General features: G+C 40.3%; 1 non-coding gene across 1 annotated transcript; it reads left to right on the top strand.

Moving 5' to 3' along the window:
- The first annotated feature begins 8,693 nt into the window (after positions 1-8,693).
- TRNAN-GUU lies at positions 8,694-8,767 on the top strand. The gene has a single exon. It is a non-coding gene; the product is annotated as a tRNA-Asn (tRNA).
- Positions 8,768-12,341: the final 3,574 nt, after the last annotated feature.

The raw sequence follows: 12,341 nt of genomic DNA, 5'->3' as shown, positions 1-12,341 counted from the left end.
ATTTGAAACTTAAAGATCCATAATAAAATTCTGAACAAGAAAAATAACTGCTCTGAACATATGCTTACAACCACTCTACAATTATAAACAAGGCTTTCTTTATGAACCCCTGTTTCTCTTAGTTGCTGCTTTATTTAAATCCACACAGGACCACAGAAAGGGAAACATTTCAGTTCCTGTGCAAAGTACAATCTTTTCCCTCAATGGTAAGAGGAAAATCATGCTGCATAAGAATTCTTTAATATATTTGCCTTTAGAGTTTATTGACTTTACTTCTACTGGTATTCTAGAATATAGGAATAACATTTCATTACCAAAACTGAATCCTTGTGGATTGAAAAACCCATCCATTCAACAACAGTTTTGAATGAGTTGTATTAATTTAAGCAGTATGAAGTTAACTGGACAGAGAGCACTAGGTCAACTAACTATATTTTAAAGGCTTCTTTCTTAAAAAAGGTGGGGAAATCAAGCCTAAAAACGTGCACCATAAATCAGGATTCAGTGACTGAAAGGTGGAGCAAACATCCCTCTAGGAAAATAAATCAAGTTAGTACTTGAATTTGTATCATCTTAGAACATCTTTCAACTTTATTTATTAGGTAGTTGAATGATTTTTATCTTATCCATGTGTAGTCATCTAGTTCTGCCTGTATCAAACTGTTCCAGACAGCATCTCTCAGAGCAGTAGCCTGTACTGTTTTGGAAAGAGGCTACCATTGATGAATATGGTTTTGATTTTGGAAAAGTGAGCTGTCTGTCTTTATCATGGATTAAGGTATCACTCAAAGGCACACAGTACACTTGGCTCAGAGTGGGGCAAGGTACTCTCCATCCCCAGCAGCCCTCCAGCCAGACTTCCCATCTGGTTCTCATAAGGCTCCCCAGCTACATTTCATCCTTTGAGCTGAAGAGACGATGCTAGATTAAAAGCAGGCCCAGCAGCGATAGGTTTCAGCAGTTGGGGCAGGTATTCTAATTATGTAACACATGTAGTCATTTCTGGTACATAAATTGGCTTCTCACTGGTACATATTTTATTGTTACAAGTTTCTCCAGCAACAGGCACACTAAGGCAAATGATATCAACCTGCACCAACACATCAGAGTAAGGAAAATTTCTGTTTGTTTTGCCTCTTTAGTGCACTTCTATATTTTAATTAAATACTAGAAGACAAGGAAATACAACCTGCTTAAACCCTTGCAGCCACAAAGATGTCATTTCCCTGGGCAGGAGATGCTACAAGAAGACTCATATTTTCTCAACCCCTTCTTGTCACTCCATTTCCAACACTGCAGTCTCCACTTTGAAACAAAGTTCACCGTGGCACAGATCCTCAAGCTCACACAAATCCCCCCAGAGCACAGTGGGATTCAAGGGCTGCAAGCTTCCTAACAGGCAGATCCTGTTGCAGCACTGGGGACAATTGTACCAGAAAAATGTGATTTAGAGTTGCCATAGGTACTATTTCAAGAGCAGCATGCAAAGCCATGTAGCAAGCATTACACTTGTTCAGCGATATCCTTCTGTGTATTGAGTGAAGTTACTTCCATTGTTTTTGAAATATAAATGATTTATTTAGGCCCTTCTTCAGGAATGCATTCAAGTATAATTTTAAGTATAATAACCTAGAAATAGAATAAAATAAATCATCTAAAGTACATTGAAATATCTGGCATGGAAATTTTCTGAAACCTTTTTAGTAGGTTTCTGACATAGTTAAAACAGAGCAGAATTAATGAACATCCTAATGCAAGGAATCGCATGGTTTGTCGGGTAAATAAAAGGCAAATAGCCTCTCTCAGTTGAATACTGACACTTTAAAACACAACCTCTCCAAATCAAAACAAAGTCAGTTTGCTGGAAGCAGTGCAAGCCAGAGGTAATTGTGTATGCTATATCTCTGCTTTGATGGAAGCATCAACCCTTTATGTGTTTCCCAGATAATTTGGCTTATCAAGCAAAACACTGAATTGCTATGGGTTTTTCTGTAACAGAAACCAACACCTAGTGCTAGTGTCATGTCAGGATCTGGTCAGAAGAACAGGTATATTTGCAACAATTGTCAGCTCTGGTGTAAACCACTGCAGACCAAGCTATTTCAAACCTATTGATCAGCTCCATGACTCTCTTGGCCACCCAGCCCATGAACAGACAGTGAACCAGCAAACTGCTTTGATTTACAGCAGACTTGAAAACTCTCCAAAAGCTACCTCTATATAGCAGAGAACTTTTAACAGATTTATTGGATTTCTCACTCTTACTTAAACTCTTGTGCCAATAAACAGAATACCTTCATGCTTGGTATGAATCTCACATTTCTTCTGAACTGCACTGGAATCTTGAACTTCCACCTGTCTGACATGAAAGAACCATTTCACAGAATTTACTGTTTACTGGAATATACTCTACTGGGTTCCCTTTTATTCTCTTATTCCTTCTTATTCCTTCTCTTAACAGGAAGTTAAGGCTTTAAGACAAAGTTCAGCAGGGGATAGCAGTATAGACACTCTGTGTGCTTTGTGGTCCTATATTTAAGAACGTATTTAGTTACAATTTATTTCCATGGCTTGCTTTCTTTTTCAGCAGCCTGTGTGAATTCTTTTAGGATGACATTAAATCAATCAGCTGCACCCATTGTGTTGGATTCAATGTAGAGTGGACCAAAGAATACATAACCCAATGCCACCCTGTCTCTTAGGAATTACATGCTTGCTTAAAGTAAATTACAGTGTATTATAATACAAAAACTGTCATGAGCTATTTGTGGCTAAACACAAAACAAAGTAATATGTGACAATATCTGATACTCAATTGACTTCAAGTTATTTGCTCCAAGAAATTCATTACTAACCAAAATTATTGCTATTAACTTGTCCTGTAACAAAACTTTGCAGGAAAGAAAAGCAAAGGCACTGTATGTGGCCACAAAAAGCCCCATCCTTAAGCTAACACTCAGCTGCATGCTGGGCCAGCCCTCTCAGCCTCATTCACTCCACCTAAACTGAATAAACCAGGCATTTTACTTTGAACTTGGTCTTCCCCATCCAGGCTCCAGCTCTGTGTTCATCTGCTCCTGTGCTCAGTGCCACAAGCCAACTCCAAACTGCTCTCATTACTTTTCATTTCACCCATTTTGTTTCCCCAAGCCCTCTGGAGTCATCCTGACCAGAGTCTCTGGATGCTATCACAAGGCAAATAATCTGAGGTGTAAAAGACCCCATTCCAAAAGTGGAAGAAAGTGGACTCTTGAAAAGAATGTGAACTTGTCTAGAATAAATACATTTCAAATATTACTCAAATAACTTGCTTTCATCTCTCTTTTTATTTCTTTAAAGTTAATTGGAAAGAAAGAAGGAAAGAAGTCACCAGGACACACATTCCAGGAGTCTCCTTGGTATAAATCAGGCAACACACGCACTGCACACCAGTAACAATTAAATGACCCCTTAAAATACTGCATTTCTTGCCAAGCATAACTTCTTTGAAGACTAAACTTCACTGGCCAAAATTTTTGAGTTCAAAGTCCTTCTTTCCTAGTTCAACCTGGGGCACAGTTCAGAGAAAGGAAGAAAGGACTAAAAGCAATTCATCTCTGTTGATGTTTTCAGTAGAAAAGCAGGTTAGGAGAGAGATGCTCTTGGCCTCTATAAACACCCAAATTCTTCTTCAGGACTAAAACTATCAGACTCCTGTCATTAGTACTTTGGGCACATCCCTTTCCCAGCACATCCATGGAAACCTCTCACACTTGCTGTGCTTGGCCCACTCAGTTCCAGACAAGATCCAGCCCTGGGGCCCTCATCAAGCCAGAGCACAAACTTGAGGACAGGGGAGCAATGTCAGAACTGACTCAGGGTGGACCCCATTTGAGCTGTATTGCAACAGAACATCAACACCAGAAATCAGAATCACAGTTTCTTAAATTAAACTTAATCCATTTAATTTAATATTTAACAGAAGGCAAATACCACAGAGAGCTGTTCCTTGAGTCTTCAAGTTTACAACTTTGCTACTGTGGCTCCTGCTCACTTGATTGATTGGATACTAAAGGGCCACAGGAAACCAAAACAGATGACTAACATTAGCCAGTAAGTGTAAGCACCAGGGAAAGCAAAAACAGGCTGCTTTTCACTCCTCCCATGTTATCCAGCTACTCAGAATAAACACAAGCACTAAGAAGATTATTCATAGTTTGTACTTAAATAAAATCTTCTATTAGTGAGTATCACAGCAGTTTATGACTGTTAAGTACTTGGTACTAACAGGATAAGTGTCTGACGCTCATCTGCAGAGAAAACATGCATGAAAGAACAGGAGACAGTCAAACTGCACAAATGTATTGCACACACCACTGTGGGTGTCACTGAAAATGTGGAAAACCTTTAGAAGGGAAAGTTAAATGGCTGAAATAGAAAATCCTTTATGTCATAAGACTTTAGAAAATAGTTCTTCCCATATGTTTTTCCTTCCACTGCTTTCTGTTGGAGGGGAGAGGAAATCCCCTCTTTCCACAGTCTCCCTCTTCAAAAGAAAATCAAGAGTGTCTTGATTCTACTGAAAACAGTTGTGTCATGAAACTGAACTCCAATTATTTGAGGAGAGAAAAATCCCAACAGATTTTCTACCTCTTCGGTTCACAGAACTTAAGGTTTTGGGCAACTGTTAACTAAACAGTCACACAAAGTGAAATACTTATAAAATATCAATATAGGCCAAACAACCCCGTCACCCTCCCCACATCTTGCACACTAAACATTTACAAATGCAAAATCATCTCTGCTTGTATTTAGAAAAAAATGAAATGAAATTACCTCTGTACTAAACAACAGAAAACAGTTTTGTGCATGAAGTAAGGTTCACAGCTGATCTATACTGGGACAATTACAAGAGATGTATACCAAGAAAATAGAATTAAAGCCTTAGACTGAAAGCCTATTCTGTAGAGCTTTCAGCAGACCAGTCTCCCAGACAAGTTGACAAAATAAGCTGCTGCCATCTTATGGAAGAGAACTTGAAAAGCACTTGATGCAAAACCCATTCTGCTCTTCCTCCTTCCCTGCACTTCTCCACCTTCCATGGTCTACTCTGTAATAACTTTTTTTTTTTTAAAGAATTTCCTTGCCTTGCAAAAATACGCTTATTGTGATGAGGTATTCTTTGGGGAAGTAACTTTTTCACCTCTGATTTTACAGTAACTTTCACAGCATCCAGGAAGTCAAATGGAGTAGTTTTCCAAGCAAGGGAACAAACCAGCCAGGCTGTTAATCCTGACACTGCCTCAGACAGAGGTTTCTTGTAAGATAAAACAAAAGCCAGCTGGAGCCATTCAGCCACGACAGGATAGAGTCATCAATTTTGTCCAGTTTTCAGGCAGTCATTCAGTGTGTTCCATCTGTGGACTTCTCTACACAGCCAGCTTGAACCAGTTTAACCAAAGGTGTGACTTATAAAATGCTAAAATAAATAAAAATAAGCCAGTTTAAGCCTGAAGCCAGCACAAAGGTTCAATTTCTCCATCTGTAAGTCACAAAGAGATGCATTTGCAGAACACCAGAGAGATTTTGCTTTTGTTCTGAAAGGAAATTCTTTCCACAAGTTTCCATGTTATGCTTTATAGAAAAGTAAGTTTTCAGATAAGAACTTTTTGTGAAAGGATTGTTCAGTAAGGCCAAGATACTGCATTTGTATGAACACAGGGCTCATGCAAGTTCAGCTCTCGTCATGACCTAGGACACAATATCCAGCTTGAATATCTAAATCATTGGATTCCAAAAATCATAAATATTTTTGAAAGGAGTATGACCATTATAAGAGGAGCCAAGTGTCCTCCTTGGCCCCCCCAAATAATCTAAAACTGACACTCCACCAGCATACCTGAGCTTCCCCAGCCCTTCTGGAGCTTGCACCAAGCTGTAAAATTACAGTCACTGTTCAAAGACTTTATTTTATCTGACCTGAGCTTTTCATTTTCCTCTTCCTCCTCATGAAAGAGTTTTCAACTCACTAGTAACCACAGAAGATGTTAAAAAATTCCTACTGAGAATGAACACCTACAATGCAATAACCCTACATTATTAAGCTGTACTAGCTAAATTTGGGTAGCATGCAACCAGGGCTCCTACAACATAATGGCCATAATCCCCATATGCACCTAAATGAACTTTATGTAGAGCACCTGTGAATTATTACAGGAAAGCTACAACTACTGAACTAGGGGGAAGTAAGTGGTTGGCATTAAGTGGGAACTCAGGTATGTTCTGTGCCCTTGTAAGATTTTACACAAATAATTTGTGCCCAGATACTCAAAGGGAGTTTGCCACCTAAATGCTTCTACAGCAATCCAGACCCATCTTGCACTGCCTTTGCAAGCCTCTCTCTAAGCACTGCAGAGGACAAATGATTATGGAGAGCTCAAGCTTTGGAGAGGGCCAACTGCAGGTGCCCTAGACAAATATCTTCTCTCTCTTGTATCAGTTTGGCAAGTCTCATCTAGCAGCATTTCTCAGTTATGTCTGAAAAGATCTTCTAATGTTCACATTGACCTTTAAATAAAAATTCCAGCACTTTCATGGCCCCTTATTAACTGAGAGACATAAAATTTCAATAAGGAAAGAGACTGTGGTTTCAAGGGTCCACTTGTTCTCTAAATCAGAGCATAAAAGATTTTTTTTTAAAACATATTCTATAAAAAACACATTGCCTTTTTTTTTTATACTTTTTTTTTACTTTTGTAACAGATTCCTCCAAACACCTTCATTTAAAACAGTCTTTCTATAGAGCCCAATGTTTTCTTTGGCAAATTTGCAGAGCTATGTTTTAGGATAAAAGTAAATTGCACCATAAGATGAAAACAGATTGGGAGATTTGACAGGACTTGATAAAATCCGTTGTGCACAGGCAAAGGGAGAGCTTTTCAATAGGTCATTTAAAAGATAAAAGCTCTGGAGGAAAGAGTTCTTGGTAGCAAACTCATCTAACCCTTGTAAAGCCTACAGTAGAGGCTGCAAGGGAGGTGGAAGTTACAGAGCATGAGAACACACACGAACTCTCTCACATCTGAAAGTTATTTTATACATGATTAGGTATCATTTTTCAGACAATGCACACATGTAGTTGAGCAATGGTATAATCCAGAAAAGGCGCATTTATGTCCATCTGACTTGCAAGCAGTTGCAGAGTAGGGGATGCAAAAAAGGAGTGGATTCTCTAGTTAACACTTAACACAGGCCATCCCAGGTCCATCCAGCCCATCTACCCTCCAAATCCAGCTCAGGATGAAACCTGGATATCCACCCTTGTCTCACACAAGGGATCCTGGCAAGTAACCCAGCGTGCAGGGCAGACAGGAGCCAAGTACCACCGCTCAGCTCCCGAGGGGGCAGCTGGAGCAGTAAGACCCCAGGGCACACTGTGGGACACACCTGCCCCACAGCTTTGAGGCACATGGTGTAGACTGCTTTACAGTACAGCTTCAAGTACAGGAGATGAAAGGGAAAGGGAAAGGGAAAGGGAAAGGGAAAGGGAAAGGGAAAGGGAAAGGGAAAGGGAAAGGGAGCAGCTTGTTGTCATACTCCCTGCTAAGAAAGCCTATCTAGCTGGTACCGAAAGGGAGCAGCTTGTTGTCATACTCCCTGCTAAGAAAGACTATCTACTGCTGGTACCCAGAGTATGTGTTTCTCCACCTAACAGTTCCTATCTCTCAGAGAAAGTTGCTCCAAACCCTCCCACAGTTTGCACATCTTCCTATGCTTCTGCAGCTCAGTGACAGGAGAACTTCACCAGGAATGCTTTCAGCAGCACTTCAAAGCACAGCCCTGCAGAGATTAAGCTTCCTAACTTTCAAAAGCATTCAACCATTTTCAAGCCAACTTTTTGCTGTATTTCCTTCACCAAATGAACAAGAACAAAAAGGCTGGAATACTAAAATAGTTTTGTTCTGGCAGAAAACTAAACAAACCAGGTACAGATTCACTAGCTGAACAGAACTCAGCTCCTGTCATGTATCTCAGTAGTTCATATCCTTTTGTTTCCAGCAATATGCAAGGGCAACAGAGCAGAAGGCTCTGTCTTTTCCTGGCTGATGACTGACAGTAAAAAATACATATGCCCACTAGTATTGATAACATGTTTCTTTGAGGTATGAAGCTTAAAAATGCAAGTTTCACCATGAAGTCTTCCCTGTTCATCCAGACCTGCCCAACAGCTCTCTCACCTCTAATCCCCAGCTCTCAGCTGCACTGAGAATTCTGCAGACAGTAAATCTGATGTCTCACAATCCATATTCTGAAGCATACCCGTGTTTTGCTTTAATTACATTAACATACAATTAACAAGCCACATAGGTTTTCAGACATCTTAAAGCTAAATTTCCAGAAGCACAAAAAGCACAAGAAACAAGTGCTGTTAACTTGGAACCACTAACAAATTGCCTGGCATGACACAACCCCAAATCCTCTCCTGAGAGAGGTAAGCAGTGAGGAACAGCTGCTTCAAAAGAATCTCATCTTTCGCTCCCCACAGGAGGTAAGAGCATTTCTTGCCCCTGGATTGTGACACAATAGCACATCAGGTTTGCTGCAGCAGTGTGTCTCAGCACTGCTCTGTCACTGTTCAGCACACACAGGCACCACCAGCAGCACTTATTGAACAGGGTCAGGAATTCAGCTCCTCTGGGAAGTGCAACACATCAGTCTCTGTGGCGCAATCGGAGAGCGCGTTCGGCTGTTAACTGAAAGGTTGGTGGTTCGAGCCCACCCAGGGACGGAGGAGATCCCTTTTAAGGGCAAAAAAAGAACCTCGTGAAGCTCAGTAAGGGAAGGTGCCAGGTCCTGCCCAGCGAAGGAATAACAAGCACCAGTACATGCTGTGGCCACCCCACTGGACAGCAGCTTCACAGAAATGGACCTGTCACAATGGCACTTTGCTGGCCTGGGCTCACTCAGTGTCTGCCAGAACCCCCAGGTCCATTTCCAGGAAAAGCTCAACTCTTCATGAGTTGGAAGGCACCCAAAAGGTTCATTAAAGTCCAACACCTGCCCAGCACAGGACCAGCCCCAAGAGTCACACCATGTACCTGAGAGTACTGTCCAAACACTTTTTGAAAGCTGTCAGGCTTGGTGCTGTGACCACTGCCCTGGGAGCCTGTTCCAGTGTCCAGCCACACTCTGGGTGAAGCATCTTTTTCTAATATCCAACCTAAGCCTCTCCTGACAACTTTACACCAGTCCTTCAGGTTCCCTCCATCTTGGTTCCATAAGTGTCCTTACTCTGGATGACACCTGCCCACAGGCTTAGCCTGCATGCATCCATCCATCCATCTCATACCTACTCTGAACAAAAGTAATTACATCTAAAGCTGAATTTCAAGAGATGACACAATCCCTGATATAAAAAGTTTATACATTTATATATTTTATTAAATGACATTAATAGTGCCAGCTATATTTAATATGCTTACTATACCATGCATTATAATAGTTTCTGTTTTGTTTACACAATGTATTACACATTATTAAAACTGTCTTCACAGTTTAGGGGCCTGCTACTGCTCTTCCCTGAACCCCAGTTCACAGCTTCACTCCTAATCCTAAGTAGCTACATCTGGACCTTCTCATTACTGTTAAAGAACAAGTTTTATGCTGTCAACAACATCTGGATAGCCACATTCCTCAGAAAGTCCAGCCTGACAAGCATTAAGAACTGGGAACCAAGCACTCCTGTCAAAAGGATCCAAGCAGACATTACCAGATGCTAGTAAATCTAGAGCTGATGATACACAGAAAACACTAGGAGGGTTTCCTTCCAATCATGATTTGACACTTCTATATTAACACTTTTCTGAGATTGTTTTAAGCTTCTAAAATAAAGAACTAGAGCCCAGAAATTCTAGAAACTGACTGGGAATTTTGCTATCATTGTACATAAAACACACATAGATGTTACAGAAACTGGAAGCATGAGAAAAAGAAATATTTACTCACTGTGACCATTTTCACTCTAACAGAAAGGACCAGATGTTACTCAGGCACAAGGATAAGGACAAAACTTCCATTGCATTAAATCAATCACAGAACGCATGCGCTAGTTTGAAAACACATCTTCTTAGTGATGTTACTCAGGCACAAGGATAAGGACAAAACTTCCATTGCATTAAATCAATCACAGAACATATGCATGCACTAGTTTGAAAACACATCTTCTTAGCTCTTTGCCCATATAACACCTCATAAATTTTTAATTAAGGTGCCACAGGTACTCACAAATAAAGGGTGTAGAAACAAACAAACAAAAAAAAAAAACTTGAAAGTTTTAATGGAGAGCTTCTCTCTTTTTTCTGCCACTGCTGGACAGTGGCCAGGAAAAACACTTTGTATTTTGCCCTTCAAGGCTCAGCTAGGTCTGAAATGTATGTAGTGATTTGTCTGGCAACATTAAAAAGTCCTGCTTATGCTAATATTGCTTATTGATGCTTTCATCAATAAGGCATTACTAAGGCATCAGTAAGGCATGCAGAAGGACAGCAAGACACAAACCTACCACAGGGGCTTTGGACAGGATGGGTGCAGCACCATGACCACTTGCAACAATCCTCCAACAGCTAAAGAGCAGTAACTTGTATTAATCATAACACAGACTGCCCAAGTATTATAAGTATTTCAAAAAATGTATCAGTTAGGCCTCAAAGATACAGAATTATTGTACCAAACTACAGGGCAAAATTAGAGGGGTTATTGTAGCTCACCATACATCAGGTCACTGGCAAACAAGGGAACTACAAAGGAATCAGACAGAGCACTTATCACTGTGGTACGCAACAGCAAGACCGCCGTGCCCTGAAGTTCTGCCATGGCTGATGAGGCAGTCACTGTTACTGTCTGGGGACACACTGAACTCTCATTTTCATTTAGTTAAGACCTACTTTGAGCCAGTTGTTGATCTCATTATTGCAGCAGAACAGGAAAAGTGATGCTGTAGTTGGGACAAAAGCCCCACTAGCAATAAAAATCCCAGCATCTTGAAAGCCTGCCCCACCTCCCTTTTTAAAACAGCAACAGAAGAAATACAAGACAAAACCATATCAACACTTAGCAGTATTCTCAAGTGTAAATTTAAGAAGATGCAAGTGCTGTGCCATATTCTTCCAGGCTAGTGTAAGCCTACAAAAAACAGCTGCCAGGCCTGAGTACTAAACTGCTAATCAGCATTTTATTGACTAGAGTAAATGAACTGGAAGCAACCTTAATTTTAACTGCCTTTCGTGATCACAGAAGATTTTAGTTACTTCACTGTGGTTTAGTGTTTCAGTGTATAAAACTGCCTGCCATGGCCATGGTCTCATTCTCATTACCTGATGAAGAGCAAACAGCTCTCTCCCTTATCCCTGTGCTGCCTACTGAGGCAGGCTGAAGGACCTCTTGCACACACTTCTCTGGATGCAATACCCCCACTATTCCACAAATAGGCCCACATCAGCTTTGAGCAGAGCTTATAGCACAGCATCCAGTAGTTTCAGATACACTTGTAGTACACCTACAACAGTGGGTGTGCACTTGAGAGATAACCTGACCTACAAAGGGAGAAAAACTCAGGAAGCATGGGAACAGATTTATTTGAAAGATGGCAGCTCCACACCCTCAAATAAAAATAAAAAATAATTTAAAAAAAGGCAAGAGAAAGAATTAAAAAATGTAGCACAGTAACTGTTGCCAAATTTTCTTTAACAAATACTGAAAGTGCAAGAACACAGCCTTCCAGTGCAGAGCCTCTTGACAGAGAAATGATGAAAAGAAGTGATGCTCTAGGAAAAACATTCCTCAGAGACATAACTAAACATGCTTAAAAGATGAAGACAGAAAAGCTAGTTGCAAGTCAATTAGAAAACATCTACTTAAAGAAAACCACCCGTCTAACTACTCTCAGTCTCACTAATTATGCTGTTTCAGACTACTTCTCTCCCAGAAATATTTTGCAGTGCAGTAAGGAATGACTTAATTGTTTCACAGAACAATACCCACTATTCAGAACGCCCTGCCATTCCCCCCCTCTGACAAAAGCTGCCAGATCTGGCAAAGGCAGAATCAGAGATGAATCCAGGTCCTTTGATAAAAGGACTTTCTGTGAGAAACCAAAAGTTAAGCCTCTTCTTAGTATAGGGATGCACCCAAACTAGGGGGGAAAACAAATTACATATTTGTAATTTATTTACAAATATGTAAATATCTATAAATATTTACAAATAATTAATGGAAATAAATTACAAGCATCTGCTAGCATTATGATAATTTTGTCAGCAGTAGCTGGCAAGTAAGTTGTTCAGTTTTAATTCAACTACAACTTT

Source organism: Passer montanus, unplaced genomic scaffold (assembly GCF_014805655.1).
Source record: "Passer montanus isolate IOZ18808 unplaced genomic scaffold, ASM1480565v1 scaffold10, whole genome shotgun sequence".
NCBI classification, from domain to species: Eukaryota; Metazoa; Chordata; class Aves; order Passeriformes; family Passeridae; genus Passer; species Passer montanus.
Note: the sequence above shows the minus strand (reverse complement) of the source record. Positions and strands in the feature narration are given on the sequence as shown.